The 20,239-nt window shown below is 39.7% G+C and overlaps 1 protein-coding gene across 1 annotated transcript in view; it reads left to right on the top strand.

Moving 5' to 3' along the window:
- Positions 1–1,703: 1,703 nt before the first annotated feature.
- The window catches only part of LIPC (lipase C, hepatic type), a 159,309-nt gene continuing 140,773 nt past the window's right edge, over positions 1,704–20,239 (top strand). The window contains exon 1 of the mRNA XM_042988761.1: positions 1,704–1,990. The gene's annotated coding sequence lies outside the window, so the exon portion shown is untranslated. The remainder of the gene's footprint in view (positions 1,991–20,239) is intronic.

Below are 20,239 nucleotides of genomic sequence, written 5' to 3'. Positions count from 1 at the left end.
AATGCAGAGAAAATATACGCACACACACCGGTATATGGATGATTGGACTCAAGAAAACTAGAATCTCTATTTTTTAATTTTTTTAAATGTTTTATTTATTTTTGGGAGCGAGACAGAGTGTGAATGGGGGAGGAGCAGAGAGAGGGGACACAGGATCAGAAGCAGGCTCCAGGCTCTGAGCTGTCAGCACAGAGCCCAACGCAGGGCTTGAACCCATGAACCACGAGATCATGACCCGAGCTGAAGCTGGCCGCTTAATTGACCTAACCACCCAGGCGCCCCACCGGAATTTCTGGCACAAAGGAGGGATAAGGACATGACACTTCTAATCTCAGGGAGCCCCCTAAACAACTAGGGACCTGCTACATCAAGTCACTTACACAAGATTTTGGTCAGTCCCTTTAAAAGCCTGGGGTGGGTCGTGTGGACACATCACACCATCAGGGAGGTGCTTAGGGGGTTCGAGAAATCCAAGTTTTTGCACACATTAAAAGCTTTACAAATACCTGCTGAGTAAATGGAAAAGATAAGTAAAGCAAAACAAAACACCCACAACAGCAGAAGCAAACAAAGAATTGAAAACCATTTTGCCTACATGCTAAGTAAGTTCGCAGATAACATTCAAATGAACTCAGGTAGAAATGATTGAGCAGCACCCACAAAAGGAGGTGTGATCCACAGCTCTGGTTCTCTTAATCCTCTCAACACACTTTGAGGGAGATGTTTTTATTTCCACTCTTTTTCAGAAGAGGTTAAGTAAGGTTAACTAATTTGTGCAAGACCACATAACTAGTAGGTGAAAGAACCAGGATTTCAGCCCAGAGCTGTCTGATTCTAAAAGCAGACTATTCCTTCAGTTCACGCCTATATTTTCTTTTCAAGCTTTTCTTGTGTCAAGAGCACAAATCTGAGGCCACATCCCAGTGGCACTGAATCAGAATCTCTGGAGGACTTGGAAACATACATTTAACAAAGAGACAAGATGATTATTATTATGGGGCACCTGGGTGGCTCAGTTGGTTAAGCATCCGACTTCAGCCCAGGTCATGATCTCATGGTTCATGAGCTCGAGCCCCGCATCGGGCTCTGTGCTGACAGCTCAGAGCCTGGAGCCTTCTTTGGATTCTGTCTCCCTCTCTCTCTCTCTCTGCCCCTCCCCCCCCATACTTTGGCCCCCTCTCTCTCTCTCTCAAAAATAAATAAAACTTTAAAAAAAAAAACATGATTATTATTATCACAGAAGTTTAAGAAAACAGCTCTATGCATCAGGTGGGAAATGAACTCATGTCTGTTTCCCTTTTACTGATCAAACAGAAGCCATCGGAGATTTGAAGCTCATACGACAAAAATAAATCACGTCATTCTATAGCTTATCAGATTATAATATTACAGGATATTTGTTTCTCAGTTTGGTAATTATGCATTGTCTGATTGAAGGTTATCTGGGTCCCAAAACACAGAGACCATCCTCTTAAGTTAAAAATAGACATTAGTGGAAACCTCAGACTTTTTTTTAGCTTTCCTCTTTGGTCTTTCAGAGCAGAAGAGAGAATTCGTTTTCAGTTCCTAGCAGCTTTAACCTATGCAGAGGTTCCAGCTGTACAGGAGCTGAAGGACGGCTGGAAGGAGAACCCCAGGCTGAGAGTCAGTCCTCTTGTCTGGTTGCCCACCAGATGTCTTTCATTGGATGAAAAGTTCCATGATCCAGGAAGTAGAAAACCATCATGGCTTGGTTTGCTTTTCTTAGTTTCAGTTTTTCCATGCTTGACGAGAAGAGCAGAGGCCAACTACGTCTGCAGCTCCAATCCCTATCATGGAAGCAAACGACGTCTTTGTACAACCTAAATACTTAATGAATTAAATGGAAAGCAAGACAGTGATTCCTGACAGGGCTAAATGTAAGTCAAGCTGTGAAACTCCACAGCGCAGCCAGAAGTAGAGACGGACAAGTTGAACTGAAACCTGACCACTGCTTCTCAGCAATTTTACTGTAAGTTATTCCTGTTATCTCAGAGAGAAATTTGAGACAGAGCTAGAGAAAAGTATGAAACTGATTTCCCTCATGTTGAGCACAGATTGTTGTTTTAGAAATTTGTTTTATACACTATTGCCAAGGAACTTGCTTTGAATGAAATTTCCGGGCATGGTATCTATAATAGCAAATAACGACAGTTACATTTTACAAATACTAGTTTAATATGTTTCTATTCTAATCTCATTTAATCTTTGCAACAACTTGATAAGGTTTATACTCTTAATTAACACGATTTTACAGATAAGGAAAGAAAACTGGTAGCTTCCTCACAGAGTTTTTAAGTAACTTGCAGAAAGTCCTCAGATTGTAACCAAGAGCCCATCTCGTATCACTATACTAACTGCATCCCCAAGGAGGCCATATACATAGGCCGTTAATGTCTCAAAAGACAAATTCCCATACTGGATGAAAATATAAGACCCAACAATATGTTTGTTGCTTAATGATAGGTTTCTGTAATGAAACAATGCAGAAAACCAAAAAATAAAAAAGTTTTATTGAGGAACCTCATGCAACAAAAGGGAAACAGCTGGTCAAGGTGGTATCCTATAAAAGAGATTTTGAAACCAAAAAAGGTGGAGGGAGGGTGCAAAGAGGCTCCAGATTATAAGGAAAAATATAAAAACAACAGTGAAGACATGGCTTACCAAAGTTAGAAATGCAAAAACAAATGGAATAAATCAAAAGCAAACTACTGTCATGGGAGGTATGAATTCATGATCAGGCTAAGACAAAAATTAGACAGTCTTAAAAATTAAATAGAAAAATTTCAATAGACAAAAATTTAGAAGTCATTGGAGCTCTGACAAAAATAGATATAAATTTGAAGACTATCTGTATAAATATAGAGGCTAAGAATGCTATACACTTGGTATGTTGGAACCAATAGACATATATTGAACTTAGTAACAACATAAATTCTACATTTTTCTCAAGGTATAGGGCATTGGTATATATATGCTAACTCTTAGATAAGATCCCAAAAATGAATCCAGAGGAAAGTTACATACTTTCTCACCACAGTGTAATAAAAAAAAAAAAAAAAAAAAAAAAGAAAGGAGACTTGGACAAAATAATGATCTAATCTAAAATAATGATCTAATCTATAGCCTCAGAAGTAGAGCATCCAAGGGTTTAGACCTTAACTCCATACCTTACTGTTGTGTGACTTAGGCAATTTATTGAACCTCTCTGAACCTAAAAATGTGGCTCTACTTTGCAAAGATGCTGTGAATTTTATCTATAAAGTACATACAATAATATAATACTAAGGCTTAAAGGAAGGTAAAACCATATGTCATACAAGTATGATGCCATATTTTTAATGTACTCATATTTTATTTAACTAGAAAAAAAGCTCAAAATTTTTGCTCATTAAAAGCCAAAGTCTAGAAAACATACATCTAATTACCAACAGTGCTCATCTCTATGACCTGTGATTTCTGATTTTTGTTATTTTGCTTTATTTTTTTACTGTAAATATATAGTTAGTGCACAATAAAAAAATAATAAATATGAAAATAAATATATACTTCTTTAAAACATAGTATAATAAGAAAATAAATATTAATATATTGAGTGCCCTATAGGTGGGGGTTGCTGTAAACATGTGGCCATTTCAGTTGTTGTTAGTCATCATAATTACTGTAAATTCTGAAATGCTCTCTTTCTCTCTGTGTAGATAGATACACACACATATGTACACAGTGTATTTACAATATATAATAAAATACACACCAATTTAAATTAATTTTAAATTTAAATATAAAATATAAATTTAAATTTAAATTACATAAATGTATTTATCTAAATATAAATATGTATTCTATATATATACATACTATACCATTACATATAGTACTAAAGTATGTAGTATTATCTATACTAAAGTACTATGTATTATACTATAGTATATATATAGTATACACATTTATATTTAGATAAATAAATTATATATAAATATATACATATATATTTATGCATATAAATATATGCTATGTATAATACTCTATACCTCTATAGCATATAGAGTGTTATATATAGTATATAATATATAGGATTGTATATAGTATTACTTATATAGTATATATAGTATCACATACATAAAAACAATATTGGGATAACTAATAATTTGAATATGGGCTATAGAATCAGATAACTATATTATTATCAATATGAAACTTCACAATTTTCTTAACTGTTAAATTTCCTAATTTTTATAAGAGAAAATGTCTGTCTTGGGAAATATATACTGAAATATTTCAGTCTGTATGTATGTACACCTTCAACTTATTCTCAAATGGTTCTGGGGGAAAATTCATATAGAGAAAGAAAATGAGTAATAAAGCAATCCGGGAAAATGTAAACAAACAAAATATAAACAAATGGTGAATCTGGGTAAAAGATGAACCGGGATTCTTCATACTAGTCTTTTAACATTTCTGTAAATTTAAAATAATATAAAAATAAAAATTTACAACAACAAAAAACAAATTAATAACAACTTCTAACAACAGCAGCAAAAATTCTCCTCAGCAACAGGGTGAAGTAGGAAATTAAGAGCATGATATTAACTTCAGGAATATTATAAAATCGAAAATACCACCTGTCAAAAGTCAGGGGAGTACAAATAATCAGGGCCCAGAGGGAAAGACAGAGATACATTTTAGAAATATGAAATAAGTAAACAAAGCATGTGATTTCAAATCTTATAAAAAGAAGAGAGTCAACATAAGGAAAAATAGGAAGAAATTAATAAAGATGTAGAAAAAAAATAAATAAGCTGAAAAAAAAATCAGTGGAAATAATAAATAAATTTAACTGTTCACTCTCTTGAAAAGATTATAAGATAAATCAAAATGCTTGGAAATATAATAAATAAAAGAAAGGTATGAATCAACAAAATTAAATATAAGCAATTAATATAAGGGATTTTAAACTATAAATGATTGCAATGCACAGTTTATGATAATTCAAAATGTGCAGCCAAATGGACAATACAAAATATAAAATCAGCAAAAGAAGATGTAGAAAACCTGAAAATAATGGTGAAGGAGGAAGAACTCAAGAAACTCATTAGAAATGTAACCTAAACAACTTCAGTGAACAGTATTTCTGTATATTCAAGAAACAGATTTTGCCACATTATGTAATCAGTTCCAAATCATGGAGAAACAAAGCCCAGTACTCAATGCATCCTAAGAGATAAGTATCATCCTCACCCACAAATCCGTGAAAAATACCACACGTGTGCACACACGCACAAATGCAGTCTTAGGATGGCAAACGTACACAAGTGCCAATCCCAGTAAAACTGGTCTGAACAGATTACAACCAAGTTCAGGCTTACAGTAGATTTTCCAAAAATAGTTGTTGGCTAAGTGAACAAATAAATATACAGGTATATGCATGAAGAACTTAATGCAGTCAATTAGCAAAGTCCACTGAGGCAAGAATGCCTTGTGCAAAGCATACATTTGCTAACTTATGAATCACCTCATCCACATCAGACTCAACAAGCATTGGCAGAAAAATCACTTTTCACTGAGCTTAGAGAGTGCAGCTGTGACAAGAAGAGTGTGATAATCAATAAAGGTAAATTCTAGGAATGCCAAGAGATCACAACAAATCACAGATACCTTTGGTAAAGGGATCGCTTTTTTGTTGTTGCTGAAACTTAAAAGGAAAAAAATGAAGAAATGGAGATGCTACGGATGGGAGGGTCCTCAAATATTCCACTTTGGCATAAGGATTATTTTGAGCTAAAGACACTCGAAAAACGGCTGATTCATAAAGGGCATTCTAATCTCCCCTTTTTCCTAAACCAGGAGATAAGGATTCCCATGTGAAAGATGCCCTCCCAGTACCAGGGGGCAAGAACCATTCTTCAGTAGAGAATAAAAGCTAAAAGAAATCTGTACCAACAAACCTTGTTAAAAGGCTTCTTATCTTCTGTTAGCTTCCCTACATAATTCAGTTACTCGTCCACATTGCCTACCTTTGTTTAACCCCATATAAAAGCACGTGGGTTTTGCCATGTCTTTGGGTCTTCATTTCCTTTTGAGGGTTTCTGTGTCCTGTAAAATCATACAAATCTGTATACTATTCTTCTGTTAGTCTGTCTTCAGTGGGTTTAATCCTCAGGCCCAACCAAAAAACCCTCAGAGAGTAAAGATAAATTTGCCTCCTCTACAGAATATTCCTGAAGGAAAAGACTGATGGATCTGACTACATGAAAATTTAAAACTGTTCAACAAAATAACACCCCAGGCAATGTGAAAAGACATAATGCAGATTGGGAGGAGATGTTTGCAACACATATAACCACAAAGAATTAACATCAGTAAGAAAAACACTAATGAACTAATAGAAAGATGGGCAAAAGGTCTGAAAAAGCAATCTATAGCACAAGAAATCTAAAAGACAAATGATACAAGTAAAAAGATTCTCAAGCTTGTTTTACCGGTAATCAGAAAGATGAAAAATGAAGGGTGTCTGGGTGGCTCCGTCAGTTAAGCGTCTGACTCTTGACTTTGGCTCAGGTCATGATCCCATGGTTTGTGGGTCTGACACCTGCATTGGGCTCTGTGCTGACAGCTCAAGGCCTGGAGCTTGCTTGCTTCATATTCTGTGTCTCCCTCTCTCTCTGCCCTTCCCCCTCTCGTGCTCTGTCTCTCTCTCTTTCTGTCAAAAATAATCATTTAAAAAAATTTTCTTTAAAAGAAAGATGAAAAATGAGATACCATCTTACATCCACCAAACTGGTCAAAATTAAAGAGTCTGGCACTATCAAGTGCTGATGATGACATGGAAAAATTAGATAAACATTCACATTTTGATGATTATGTGCTTATTGGCATAACCATTTTTGGGAATAAATGGTCAACATCTAACAACACTGAAGAGAGCCATATCTTACAAACCCAGAGATTTCGCTTCTAGGAGTAAACTGTAGAAACGTTGCACTTGTGGACAATGCAAGTCCATTGCAGCATTGTTTGTAACAGCAAAAAACACACAAACAAAAAAGTAAACCAGACAAATATCCATCAACAGAACCAACAAACTGTGATATACAATGAGACCACTTATAGCAGTTTTATCAACAGAGGTCAATCTCAAAAATATAATGCTGGATTAAAAGCCAAGTGCAGATAAATAAGTAGAGTGTAAAAATTTGTAAACACACAAAATAATGCTATATATTTGAACAGCTACATACATATGTTGCAAACATATACATAAAGGAGAACCATCAGCACCAGACTTCAGATGTGGTTGCCTCTGAGCAGGGGAAAATGAGATTGGGTTTGGGAGGAGGTACACAGGTATTCAATTTCATAACAAAAATAAGAAGCATATATGTTTGGTTTTGATGGATCTGGGTAGCAGGGTGGAATTCACAAATATTCATTATACTGTGTTTGAAATCATTGTTAAATGAGCTGCCCAGTTTTAAAAACACATAAAAAATACAAAAGTATATAAGCTAGTAATAGGTAATTCACAAAGAAAATATCCAATAAAAATGGGAGTGGTGGGAAATCCAACTTTAACTCACTAATTAACAAAATTTAAATATACACATACCATTTTGGCTTATCAATGGAACATGAAATTGCAAAAATGTGAATAGCTAATGTTAACAAGGGGGAAAGGTGGGTAGGAGGGGAGACCACATCCATTCACTCTGCTGATGGAAACTTAAATTTGGCAGTATATGTGAAAAAAGCAAAAAATTAAAAACTTAAATACACACACACACACACACACACACATTTATAACCTTTGCCTCAGAAATTCTACTTTAAGAAACTTAAGAGCATAGGAAGTGATCAGAAATGTGGGCCAAGATTTATGCTTAGGTATCTTTATTGCAGCATTGTTCATCATAGTGATGTCTTAAAAAAAAAAAAAATAGAAAATTGAGGTCATTATGATACACATGTAACTGTTTCAAATAATATTTTATTTTATTATTTTTCAATGTTTACTTATTTATTTTGAAAGAGACTGAGATAGCACAAGCAAGGAAGGGACAGAGACAGAGGGAGAGAGAGAACTGCAAGCAGGCTCCACACAGTCAGCACAGAGCCCGATGTGGGGCTTGACCCCATTAATCATGAAATCATGACCTGAGCCAAAACCAAGAGTTGATGCTTAACCCACTGAGCCACCCAGGCACCTCCAAATAATATTTTAAAAGAATATCTAATGCTGCTGAAATATGTCATTAATATGTTACGACAGGTTATAAAAGCATTTGTACAGTATGTTTGTTTGCAATTGTATTTTTAAAAACAGATAAATTTGGAGGTATCCAAATCACAATGTCAACAGTGGTTATCTCTGGATGGTGAAATTTCATTATGTTTTTCTTTTTGCTCTTCATTTTCTTTTCAATAACAAATATTTAATGATTTTACAATAGAAAAAGTTATTTAAAATAAAACATTCACCAAAATAAGCTTTGGTAGGCTAAAGATTCCAATATAAAATCTAACTATGGAAGAATTTGCAAAAAGTTTTGAAAAAAACGTGTTTATCACCTCTCTGGGGGAATTTTAACTTTCTCAGCTTTGAAACAATTTTAATGATTGCACTATAAAAATTAGCATTACTAAAGATTTTTGAAGAGGGAAAATATTTCTATCAAACATTACAAAGAATTAAGATCTATCACAATTAGCTAATTCAAATTGTAAAATCAATGTCAATTTGCAAAAGACAAATAGGTAAAAGACAGGACCATTCCCATAAGGGAAATACAATTAGTAGAGAAACAGAGGGGGAAAATGTTAATTCTCTCTAGAAATCAAAGAAATGTAAATGAAAGCAGTCTAAAGATGACAGTTTACATATTCTAAAAGAACCAAAAAAAAAAAAAAAGTTGAATGCTAATATCCACTGCTGGTGAAGCTGCCCAGAAATTGACTCATAAATTCATTTACAACTATATCATTCCTACACTTTAGGCAGAAATGTTACCACTCAGAATTTATTCTTAAGAAATACTTTGGCAAAAGCAGGAAGGTCCCTCTTCATCTACTTGACTACTAAATGTTGGAACTTCCAGGACTCAGCCCTTTGACACCTTCTCTCTTCCATCCATGTGCATGCACAGTTTGGAGGAGCTCATCCATACATGCACCAAGACCTCTGTCTTCAAAGTTCTCCAGGGGACAACAGACCAGTGCAGAGATTTTCCTGGGGATGGGTGAAGAGAAATGGATGGATCTTGAGGGCAGTTCAAGGACTCTGAATTCAGTCAAAGAGGCAATAAAGACAAGAGGGGCCAGCAAAGAGAGTCACAGAGATGCCTAAAGCAATTTTCATCATAGTATTAATCACTTAGGTTAATAACCTAACATTCCAGGCTTTATCCACTAGGGAGTACCAGTGAGGTCATCAGTAATTTCCTAATTGCACTAGCCCTCAGCTCACCTGTAGGCCACAAGATCTCAGCTGCCCTTGAACCCCACCTCCATAAACCCCTTGAACACTCCCTCTAGAGCCCTACCATGCTAGCAGCCAGAATTTTCCCTCTGCTCGTGGCCCCCCAGGACTATGTGGCAACAAGGTGCATCCTACCTGGAGGTCAGGAAGCAGACCTGCTTGAACCCCATGTCTCATCATATCTTGGTTCCACAAACATACTTATTTACTTGGTGTCCCAGTCTGGGGTCTCCACTTCATGTGAGTCCTTTTACAGCTTAAGGATGTTTGGACGTTTACCATCTTTCATAATCATGACTCATGAGGTCACCAGTTTCATTATCTCCACTGTTCAGAGGTCATGACTGACCCAAGGCAGAGCTGGGCTCAAGTCCTGATATTTTGCCATTGGTCCATGTCTCTCTCCATGGCACCAAGTTTGGCCAAGACTGGGTCCTGCTACTCAATTAACAGCCTACCATTTCCTTTTTTGTTTATACACTGTCTGTGAAAAAATGGACAAGGTGAGTTACTTTTCTATCAAGAGCTAAAACAAGCAGGTTTGCTGCAGAGATGATATGACAGCAAAAAGAAAGAGTCCCCAGAGGCAAGGAGCCTTGTGTAAATCTGACTGTGTTGTCGGCCCAGCTCCAAGATCCCAATTACACACCAGCTGACCTCTGAGATCTAATCTCCACTCTTTCCTAAGGCATCAGGACAATTCGCTATCCCAGGAGTTCTCGGAACCATCAGATTAGGAGTAAAATTGTGGAGTAAAAAATGGCTCTCTCCAGGGTAGCACTCCAGGCCCGTAAATTTAAAGGAAGCCTAGACACAGCAATATTTTCCTCCTCCTATCCCTGAACTTTGCCTAGAGGTAAAACTCCTTCCCCAACCTGGCTCACTCAGAATAAATACTTGCTCCTCTCCTGTAGAACGCAGGCTGCTAAGGGGAGGGAGGGCAGGTGTCACACCTGTGGGGTTCACCTGAATGATCTGATGGTTTCTCAAGGTATAAGAAATGGGGCTGATGGAACCCTGAGACATTCAGAAATTCCTCTTTGGAGTTGAAGAGATGCCCCCTCCGCCAGACTCAAAGGGAAAAAACAAACTTCTCAAAGGCAGATTTGCACCAACTGGCCTGGGCAGGACCATATAGACAATCTTCTCTGGTGCTTACTATGCGCTGCCCCCAGGGGTGCCTAGATTCTCCAGCCCATGGACATGTCTCCTAGGGTCTGAGGAGTCCAACCAGGGATAGATTCACCACCAAGCTCCTAGACCTGACTCAAGAAAACCACCTCTCCAGGCCTTGGGGTACTATCCCCTGTAAGGAGGGCCCTTCCCAGTCTAGAGACTGTTTTCTCTGGCCACTAACTTGAGAAAAGAAACCACGTTTTCAAATTTAAATTCAGGGTAGCTGGTTCAAGACAGGCAATGGGAATTACTCAAAAAACAACAACAAAAAAGCAAATATTGGACAGAGGAGGCTTTATTTTTTAAATAGAAGGGAATACATCACATCACAATTTACACGGTTAATTTCAAAATCAAGAACAGGAAACAGATGCATCTATACTTTTTTTCAAAAACACTGTAACTAGTTCTCCTATTCTTTATTATAGATGGAGGGGGGTGGAGAGAAAGGGAAGGAACATGTAAGTGTAGGAAAAATAAAAAGCACAGTGAAAAATTGTAATCAATAAAAATAATAATAGCAGACATGTGTTGTGCTGGGCACTGTGCTAAGCACAGTTTATGGTTCTCATTTATTCCTCCCCCAAACCCTTGAGGTAAATAATAGTACTACCCCTAGAGTAGGGAACTGAGATTTTAAATAATTTTCCCACTAATCGAGCCATGAAGGGAGAGGGCAGCATAGAGATCCAGCTGTCTGTTTTCACAAAGCCTCCTCTCAAGAGACAAAGATACAGAGACAGCCTTTCCTCTGGAAGGAAACTTATCCTGCTATCTTTAGAATTCTGTAGCTAAATACTTCCCTTTATCATTTCTCAACAATAGGAGTTACAGGGTAAATTTTGTGCTTCAATGGAAAACGATGCATTGTCTAACCACTGCACAGCCTTCCTGAGTTATCTGATTCGAGTCTTCATTGCCCTTGAGGCATTTTACAATGCTGTACATCACAGATAACTAATAGCAATGCAAAATGCAAATCCTGCCCTGTCCTGTGTGGATGTCCGACTGACTTTCCTCTTGCAATGGAAGAAGCTAAATGTGCCTCCATTAGCACATTTCAACATTCTTGTATCCATATATATTTGGGGGAGGGGGGGTTGGCTTCTTCTTTGAACTAGTTATAGAAACACCCTTACCAGCTTCCTCATTAACAAGTTAAATAAAATATTTACCATATGTTCATTTTTAATATCTGAATGAGAGCCATGATTTTATCTTTAAAAAAAAAATCCGTCTTAACAGAATTATCAAAGCTTGTCAAAGCATCCCATGCCTTTCTGGAGGACCCTAGGCATGATCTAACCCAAATGGTTTCAAGAGCACCTGGGTAACCGGCAATGCTGTATAAATAAGGTCGTTCGTAGCATAGACTTGCCCTAACAATTTCCATCAAACACTGTTCTGTCCATGGCAAAGCTTCATGGGCAAGAACGCCAGTCCCCTCGTTTTCCCTGGACTTTTTTTTTACTGTTGATTGGGGAACATTCTTCTGTATATAAATTATATAATTCCATCACACCATCCATTGCTTTTATCCTGAGCTAGTCTCATGGGCTATTTCAGGGCTCTCTCCATGAAATAGCTGAGAAAGCGTTTGAGAACACTTGTTTTGAAAATAATAATCTAATAAACACACAATCTATGTCTTTATCGGCCGTTCAAGAGCACACAGCACAATCCCAATTTTTTTTGACCTTAGATACACTAGGATGTCACCCTTGGCAAACCTGCCTTTGGTTGGGTTTTGGAGTTAGACAATTGTAATTGAAATCCCATTCCACCACTTACTAGAATGTGGATTTGGGCAACTCAGTAACTTCCTTAACCCTCAGTTTTCTTCACTGGACAAAGAGGAATAATCACACCTGTGTCATAGGATTATTTCTGAGGTTTCAATGAGTTACATGGCCAGTCTGGCACCTTTGGGAATTGGTCCCTGAGCTGTTAACCCCTGACTTCTAGGTCTGTCTACCAGTCAATGACTAACTGCATCATCAAGACACCATATGTGGTGGAAAAATGGTGAGTCATTGGTAGCCCTTGAAGCAGATCACTGGGAACTGCTCGTCATTTTTTGCAGCCAAAGACTTCATTTGCTAATGAAGCTTTTGTGAGATGAGTGTGTGACACAGTATATAGACCCGCTGCTGCAGAGAGGTTTGGGCATCTCAATCTGAGATACTTCAGCCCTGCCTGATGCCCAGGATGGTGTCAGTGCCACTGGGTATCCCATATTCAGAAGCACGGGACCAGCATGCTGACACCCCACCTTCCCAACCTGTGTCTTTGGTCTGCTTCAATCAGTTACTCAGTTTGTGACTTCGTTGGTCTCCCTGAGGAACCGAACATCATCACTCATCACCAAGCCCAACCAACAAGCCAAGCAGCTAGAGGAGGCAGGCAGAGTCTAGTCTATACCCTCCCTCTTTCCCACAGAGGAGAAAACCCTTGGCCAATTTTAAGGAGCCAGCAAAGTTCCATGCCTATCTGGTTGTTCTAAACCAACTTAAATCTTTATTTCCTTTTGCTTCCAAGCAATCAGAGAAATAAAAAGATTTTCCATTCTACCGAAACTACTAAAGTCGTAAGAGGCATTACTGATTCCAGAGTATCTGGTGACCAAAAACAAAACAAAACAAAAAGACTATTCTGGTTTTGGGGTTTTGGTTTGTTTGTTTGTTTGTTTAACTGTTCCACAAACCACAACCGTAGTTCGGACAGGGAGAGTAAATGGACCAGCACAGAGCAGGAAACAAAAATAAGTGCAGAAAGAGCTCAATTCTTTGCTGACCAGCTACCTTGATCTTCACTTTAGACTGGAACTGAGAGAGCAATAGAGGTTACAGGGACCTAGAAGTCCTCACATCCGATGTGCATCAATTAGACACGTGACCTTGGACAAGGAATCTGAAAACCTCCGTTTTCTCACCTGTAAAATGGGGGAAATAACTCCTACCTCATTTGTTACAAAAGTCAAATGAGCTTTGACTCTGCCAACACCTGTCAGAGGTGCCTTCCACGTGATAATGTTTGATCTCATGATTCCATTTGACAGAGGAGAAAACTGAGCCTGAGAGAAATTACGTAATTTGCCCAGGGTTACAAACCTAGTCTGAGGCAGAGCCAATGCAAAGTTTATCTGCAAAATTTCATCAATAAAGGGATGATGATCTTGATGAATAAATATCTGCTTGAACTTCTTAAAACACTTCGTTCTTTTGAATAGTCTAAAAGCTTACCTGCAAACTTGTTTTCACCTTTCATTAGGAAAACTTTTAAAAAATATATGGAAAGGTTAAACTCCAGGCCAACCCCATTCCAAAGGAGGATGTGTTCCAAGCCTTCTTGTTTTCATCATAGTCCCACATGGTACAAAAATGTCTACAGACTGATCGGTGGCCCAATAAAAGCTGGGTCACTTTCCCGATGGCAGCCTGTCCCCAAGAAGGAGTGAGAGGTGTCCTTTTCCAATGACATGACCCTAAAAGTGTCATAAATTTCATCTTGGGAGCAGAGTACGGTTCAGACATAGGGAAGAAAGCCCCATGCAGTTGTGAGGAAAGCCAGACACACAGGGCTTAAGGACTAGTGGCTGTTAAGAAAACTGATCCTGGACTCAGATGGCCCTCATTTCCCCTCTCTCTGCCTTTTACTGGTAAGATATGGTTTTGTCCCAGTTCTTAATCTCTTAAATCTCAACCATAAACCAAGGGAAATAATAGTACCATTCCAAAAGTTATTGTTTCAATTACTCTTTTCTGAGAATTCCAACCTGAGGCTGCCCTTCCTCCCTATCCCCAGTTTCTGAAGATGAAAGCAAGAAAACCTGATTCTGAATATAAAACTCTGTTTCTTTCATAAGTGAACTTCACCACAATCCCCTGACTTCTCCCCACCAGGGACTTGCTCTCTTTATCTCTGTAAATTATTTATTTCTTTTCTTCTGATTAACTTTCTTATCACCATTACACTAAAAGAAAAGGTTACAGTCAGGTCATCAAATGCCAGTCTCTTGAAATGTCTATTTCTTCAATAAGCTTTTCAAATTAAAAGAGAGCAAGAATTGGGCAATTTTTAAGAATCTAATTATAAAGCCATTATTATTTTAGACGGAGGATTATAGACAGTGCTGATAACTCTGCTGGAGACTCCAGCCTCCATGGGATCAGGCCTACCCCCTTCTCAGTTCATGGGAAATGAAAAGTCCCCCTAAAACCACTGGACTTTCTTGAACGTGCAAATGACTAAAGACCCCACTAATGGATCTAGTGACTCTGCCACTGTATTAATGGAGTCAACCACGTTACAGTCAGGTCATTAAGGCCTGGGAGCCTGTCTATCCCTCTACCTCAGAGTCTTCACCCCTTTTCAATGGAGCACCTTTATCAGTTTTAAAAAAACCTTGAGCACTCCCCCCCTCAAAATATATGGGTATGTATATGCTTACAAATTATATAGCACCAATATATTACATAGTGCCATATACTAATTATATAGTATGAAGGTATATCAAATAATATATATAGCTCTTAGAGCCAAGATGGTGGAACAGCATGGAAGTTTTTGTGTGTCTCCCGTCCATGAAATACAGCCGGACCAACACTAAACGATCCTGCCCACCTAGAAAACTGATCTGAGGATTAACACAACAATCTGCACAACCTGAACCACAGAATTCAGCAGGTGCGAGGCGCGGAGAGGTGAAGTGGGGGAGAGAGAAGCTGCAGGTGGCAGGGGAGCCACGTTTGCATGTGGAGAGAGGACAGAGACGGGGTGGGGGTGGGGAGAATACGGGAAAAGCACCCCCTTCCCCAAAAAGCAGCTGGAGAGAAAGTGGAAAAGTGGAAACAGCCGCAGGGACTAAACTAAAAAGGGAGAAAGGAGAGGGTTTAAATTCCATTAAGACTATCGACAGGGGAAGCACGGAGTCTGAAACTCCGCAGCTCAATACCTGGTGGTGCTCTGGTGGGAAGGGCGAATCCCCGGGAGCAGAGTGGGGTCCGGAGGTCTTCAGGCCACATGGAGAGAGGCGGTTCCCCTGCTGGGAGAACATCTGGTAGAAGCTGTGTGGGTCCCCCAAAGGAAAGGCCCCAATGGACCTGGGAGAACCACCACATTCGCTGGTACTGGAACAAGGTCGTTAAGGGTGAAGCCTGGTGCCAGATGTGTGTTGTGATTTTCCATAGTCCCTGAGGCGCTGCTGCTACACTATCTCGCGAACTTTTTCTGGGGCGGGCTGGCACCTGGCCTCACTCTCTGGGCATCGGCAGCAGCAGGGTCCAGCAAGCGTTGCTGGCACCCCGCCATTGCTCGGCGAGACCCTCCTGCAGACGGGCGGAACAGGTCAAAGCCACAGTCCCTCACAAGCAAGGGGTCAGGAAAAACAGCCGCATCTAAGACCAAACTCTGGAGGGAGGTGCTGCCTGGGGCTTGGTCCCGGACTGTGTAAAAGCGGGGAGTGGATGGAAGCCGAAGACGAAGGACGGGTGCACGATTGCTGATCGGGGAGAACACCTCTGACACTAGACGTTGGGTAGTCGGATGACGCCATTTTTGCCGCTCCCGCGCATGCGCATACGCACCTACAAGCGCCAGAATAATCCATCCCAGTAAGCTAAGCAGCGCCATCTAGTGGAGAATGGAACCATTACACTAAGCCCCGCCCAGCTGGGCCAACCTCGCTCTTCGGGAACACAAGTCTCTCCGCCTGCTTAGTTTATGGACTATAAAGCGCTTCCTAATTTGACTTCTAGGGGAAAACGAAGTCACTTCACTCATATTTCAGTCTGTTCGCTGGTCCATCTATTCAATTTTCTTTCTTTTTTCTTTTTTCTCTTCTTTGTTTCTTTTCTCTTTCTTGAATACAGAAAGAGAAAAAATTCATTTTTACTTTCAATTTTTATGAAAAATATTTTTCTTTAATTTTTTTCTACTATATTTTCTACCTTTGTGTAAATTTTTTCAAATTCTATTTTACTTCCATCATTTCATTTTAGTCTACTTCAGGGTATTCATTTTTTCAAATTTTCAAGTGATTTCCTTTTTTATTTCTTTCCCCTTTTTTCTCTAATCTGTCAAGCCCCTTTCAACACCCAGACTAAAACACACCTAGGATCTAGCATTATTTATTCTAATTTGTGTGTGTGTGTTTTTAATTTTTTAATTTAAATTTTTTTTAATTTAAATTTTTTTAATTTTAATTTTTTAACCTCATTAATTCCTCTTCTCCCTTCAAAATGACAAAACGAAAGAATTCACCCCAAAAGAAAGAGCAGAAAGAAACGACAGCCAGGGACTTAACCAACACAGATACAAGCAAGATGTCTGAACCAGAATTTAGAATCACGATAATAAGAATACTAGCTGGAGTCGAAAATAGATTAGAATCCCTTCCTCCAGAGATAAAAGAAGTAAAAGCTAGTCAGGATGAAATAAAAAATGCTATAACTGAGCTGCAATCTCGAGTGGAGGCCAGGGTGGCAAGGATGGATGAGGCAGAACAGAGAATCAGCGATATAGAGGACAAATTTATGGAGAAGAATGAAGCAGAAAAAAAGAGGGAGATTAAGGCAAAAGAGCACAATTTAAGAATAAGAGAAATCAGTGACTCATTAAAAAGGAACATCAGAATCATAGAGGTCCCAGAAGAGGAAGGGAGAGAAAAAGAAGTAGAAGGGTTATGTGAGCAAATCATAGCAGAAAAGTTTCCTAACCTGGGGAAAGACACAGACATCAAAATCCAGGAAGCACAGAGGACTCCCATTAGATTCAACAAAAACCGACCATCAACAAGGCATATCATAGTCAAATTCACAAAATACTCAGGCAAGGAGAGAATCATGAAAGCAGCAAGGGAAAAAAAATCCTTAACCTACAAGGGAAGATAGGTTTGCAGCAGACCTATCCACAGAAACTTGGCAGGCCAGAAAGGAGTGGCAGGATATATTCAATGTGCTGAATCAGAAAAATATGCAGCCAAGAATTCTTTATCCAGCAAGGCTGTCGTTCAAAATAGAAGGAGAGATAAAACGTTTCCCAGACATAAAAAATACACACACACACACACACACACACACACACACACAGTTTTCCAAGGTAGTATTTTACTCCATCCATGCTGCTGTAATAGGTTATCATAGACCGGGTGAACAACAGAAATTTATAAACAAAAGAAATTTATTTCTCACTGTTCTGGAGGCTAGAAAGTCCAAGATCAAGGGACCAGCAGATGTGGGGTCTGGTGAGATCCTCACAGATGGCCATGTTCTCACTATAACCTCACAGGAGCAAAGGAGCAAAGAATTGGGGTACCTGGTGGCTCAGTTGGTTAAGCGTCTGACTTCGGCTCAGGTCACAATCTCATGGTTTGTGAGTCCAAGCCCTGCATCCAGCTCTGTGCTAACAGCTTGGAGCCTGGAGCCTGCTTTAGATTCTGTGTCTCCCTCTCTTTCTGCCCCTCCCTGGCTCACACTCTGTCTCTCTCTCCCCAAAATAAATAAACATTAAAAAAAATTTTTTTAAAGAAGCAAGGAATCTGTGTGCAGTCTTTTTTACAAGGACACTCCCCCCACTCATGAGGGCTCTGCCCTCAGGACCTTATCACCTCCCAAAGACCACATCTCTAATACCATCACTTTGGGGGCTATGCTTTAACATATGAATTTTAGAGGCATCCAGCCTCTAGCAGAAAATATAAAAACATCTTTAGGGCCTATTCTGTTCTTCTTGTGCCCTGATAGACCTCACAGAAGCCAGTTAGAGGCAATGGTTCAAACTTCATGGAGAACTTGTTTTTATAATGAAAGCTCTCCAGGCCTCAGTCCTAGAAGCTTTAATTGGATTGTTCTTGGGCTGTCCCCAAACCTGTCCACTCCCTGAGATCTCAGGCTGACTCTGATTCCAGTGCTCAGATTTTGAAATTACTGGCCCAGACCCTCTCTTTGGCTACCCTTTTCATTTTATCACTATGGTCCTACTGTTATCTACCTCCTGGAGACCCTCTTGTTTCCCTATGTAAATTAAAACAATCAAACAATAATAATAACTGCCATTTATTATTTCCTGCTTGCCAGGATTGCTTTATCTCTTTCCATTATGCCCTTTAACCTGATCAGGTAGATATCAGTAGTCCTTGTACAGATGGAAGAAAAAAACTAAAGCTCAGAATACTCAGGTCTTGCCCCAGGTTACCCAGTTAGGAAGTGGTAGGCCAAGGATTTGAACCTAGACCTGTCTGATTCCAAAGCCTGGGCTCTTGACCACTGAGTATGCTGTCTCCAGAATAAGTGACTGCATTTACTGAACCTCTACTATGAACCGGGCACTGGGCTCTGCACTTCACATGCACATCTCTAATACTCATGACGTATCTGCTTTTGTACAGAGATGATTCTCAGGCCGCAAATTCTAATATACACGAAATGTCTTTACTTTCTGTAAGCCATCTGAATTACTGACTCCAAACTCCTGTTTTTCAAGCCCTCCCGGATTTCTTCTTTCCACCCCACCCCCACCCCCGGTGTGCCATAGTTCTGGATCAGACACAGCAACACCTAGGCCTGGGGGTGGGGGTGCCGCCTGCTTCTCTGTCACCCACCCCCCCAGGTGGCCATGGAGGGGCCTGTCCTCCCCATCTTCCATGACCTGTTAGTGCTGGAGGCTCACTGCTCTCCTACTTCCCGCCAGGAACAGGGGCATCCTTTTGCCCATCTGCCAGCACCACATAGCCATATCCCCCTTGGGTTCTTACCAACTTCCAGCAGGGTTTCTGGGAAGCCGGGGACGGTCTCCTGTGCCCTCAGACCTACAATCTTTTCATCTCCACTGACCTGAGAAGCCCAAGAGACTTTCTTTCTGATGATGGGAAGGTGGGGTGCTCCTGCTTCCTTTAAAATATGTTTAGCCTTGGGGTGCCTGGGTGGCTCAGTTAAGCGACCGACTCTTGATTTTGGCTCAGGTCATGATCTCACCATAGTGAGATTGAGCCCCATGTTGGGCTCCACACTGGGCGTGGGGCCTGTTTGGGATTTTCTCTCTCTCCCTCCCTCTCTCTCTGTCCCTCCTCCGCTCATGTGCATGCTCTCTTTCTCAAAATAAATAAATAAACGTGAAAACAAAACAAAACATGTTTAGCCCTTTGCTTGTCTTTCTTGGTTACAATTCATTTGTCCTAGGTCCTAAGTTTGGGGATGACAGAGGATTTGTAGAATTCTCTCTGGTTTGCCCTTGTTAAGTGGAAGCGAGAACAAGGGGGAGATGTTGGGAGAAAAATCATATTAAGTTAGTATTTCAAAGTATTTTCTCTGGCTTATGCTATCCCATTTTACAGGTGAGGAGATGGAACTCATTAAGGTTAAGTAACATTTTGCTCGGCTAATAGATAGTAGACCCAGCATCCTCAGGCTCTGGAAATCTGATTCTCTGTGAAGTCCTCCTCTCTTCCCTGCCAGGAGTCTCCCCGGCAAGCTTCAAGGAAACAAGAAGAGCTTGTGCATTAAAACCACCACACAAGGGTGATGGGTTAGGAAGGCAGAGCTTGGGCAGACAGGTGCTGTCTGTATAGCACCCCTG

Source organism: Panthera tigris, chromosome B3 (assembly GCF_018350195.1).
Source record: "Panthera tigris isolate Pti1 chromosome B3, P.tigris_Pti1_mat1.1, whole genome shotgun sequence".
Taxonomy (NCBI): domain Eukaryota; kingdom Metazoa; phylum Chordata; class Mammalia; order Carnivora; family Felidae; genus Panthera; species Panthera tigris.
The sequence above is the reverse complement of the archived record's forward strand: the minus strand, read 5'-3'. Positions and strand labels throughout refer to the sequence as shown.